The 1,874-nt window shown below is 36.2% G+C and overlaps 1 protein-coding gene across 3 annotated transcripts in view; it reads right to left on the bottom strand.

The window, feature by feature from the left end:
* GRM7 (glutamate metabotropic receptor 7) overlaps positions 1-1,874 on the bottom strand; it is a 1,182,365-nt gene that overhangs the window by 300,186 nt on the left and 880,305 nt on the right. The window lies entirely within an intron of this gene.

Genomic DNA, 1,874 nt, shown 5'->3' with positions numbered 1-1,874 from the left:
AATGCTCTTGATGCCAGCCAGCTGCTCATCGGGGTTTATTATTAGTGTTCAATGCAATGTACTTGTTCTTAAGATGGTCTCAAAAGCCAGGTTGGGAATCCTCAAGCTCATATGTTTACTTGTTTTACTTTTCTTCAGCTTCAACCTGAGTTTACATAGAAGCAATGGGTGATCTTTCCATAGTTGGCCCCTGGACTAGTTTAAGCTCCTGATATTGAGCTTCTGTATTGGCTTTTTCCATACATGTAGTTAACTTGATTTTTGCGTCTTCCATCTAGAGAAATCCATGTGTATATTCACTCTTTTTGTTGTTGAAAATAATTATTCACCTGAAGAAGCTGTTGATGTCGCAAAATATTATCATGTGATCTCTAGCATCATTTTATCATCAAGATCGTATTAGTCTTCCTCTTTCCCCCCAACTTTTGCTTTTCAATTGACAACAATTATCCTGAGTGCATATTTGATGAATTTCTGTACCACTAGCTTTAGCGGCTGGTGCATAAAGTTAAGTAATAATTGTATTGATTGAACTTCCTTGTATGAGGATAGATATCACCCTATCACAGACACAAATGGATTTTACAACAGATCTTCAAATGTTCCTTTGATGATGAACGCCTCCTGACATTCCTGACAGAATAAACCATAACATTTTCTGGTTTTAAATGGCTAAACAAGTCCATATCAGCTCAGTAACACCTAGAATATGTATCTTAATGTGTTCTCCTTTATTTTTGACAACTTCTAATTTTCCTGGCTTCATATTTTATATATTCCAAAGTACCATGTCCCATCAGCTAATGAATGTCCCAAATGTTTTACTGATGAAGGCTCTAACCCATCTGTATTTTTATGGTTGATTCTGCTTTGAAAAGGCAGCTCTTTGTCAGTCATATTTTATGTATCTTTTGACCAGTTCCTCATCAAGCACTCTCTCTGACAACTCTCTGTAGAAAATTTCATGACGTGTTGAATATCTGACAATGATGCAATGCATATCATATCAGTGGCTAATTACTTAGAAGTGGGCAGCCCATTCCTTCTTTATAGTCTGTTCTTAGTCTAGAGCAGTGGTTCTCAACCTTCCTAATGCTGTGACCCTTTACAGTTTCTCATGTGGTGAGCCCCCAACCATAAAATTATTTTCGTTGCAACTTCATAACTATAATTTTGCTACTGTTATGAATTGGGCGACCCCTGTGAAAGGGTCTTTGATCCTCAAAGGGGTCATGACACACAGGTTGAGAACCGCTGGTCTAGAAGCTATGCTGAAACCTATTCACTGTTATGATGCTGCTGGTACTTCAAATACCAGTGGCATGGCTTCCAGCATCATAGGAACACAAAAACCACCACACTATGCCAAACTGACAGACAAATGGTGGATTATGAAAAGTAATCATGGAGATTAAGATAATTTTTGTAAAATACTAATGCCTGCTCTACCTAAGTCTTAACATAGCATCAGCAGCTACTATTAAGCAATACAATAATACTTATTATGCAAATAATATCATGCATTCTTTTATCAGGGGCTTCAAAGTGTTCATGGAAAAACTTCACTCTCTTCTAATTCTGCTTTCCACAATACATTTCAAGTCCCCTGTACAAAAAAATGTGTCCTCCATTTAATAAACATATATTGAGTGCTATTGCTAACTGTCTTTAAATTGATTTTAGCTTATAGCAACTTTGTGTAACAGAGAACTTACTCGTGGGATTTTCTATGCTATAATCTTTCTGGGAGAAGATTATCAGGTATATCTACTGTGTATTCCTTGATTTTACATAAGCTGTAAAAGTTGTAGTTAGTAATTTTTGTTAAATACTGCCTTTGTATAAAGTCCACCACTCATCTTTTAGTTTGTCAT

This window comes from Echinops telfairi, unplaced genomic scaffold (genome assembly GCF_000313985.2).
Source record: "Echinops telfairi isolate 266 unplaced genomic scaffold, ASM31398v2 ScPeMD7_7474;HRSCAF=8512, whole genome shotgun sequence".
NCBI classification, from domain to species: domain Eukaryota; kingdom Metazoa; phylum Chordata; class Mammalia; order Afrosoricida; family Tenrecidae; genus Echinops; species Echinops telfairi.
The sequence above is the reverse complement of the archived record's forward strand: the minus strand, read 5'-3'. Positions and strand labels throughout refer to the sequence as shown.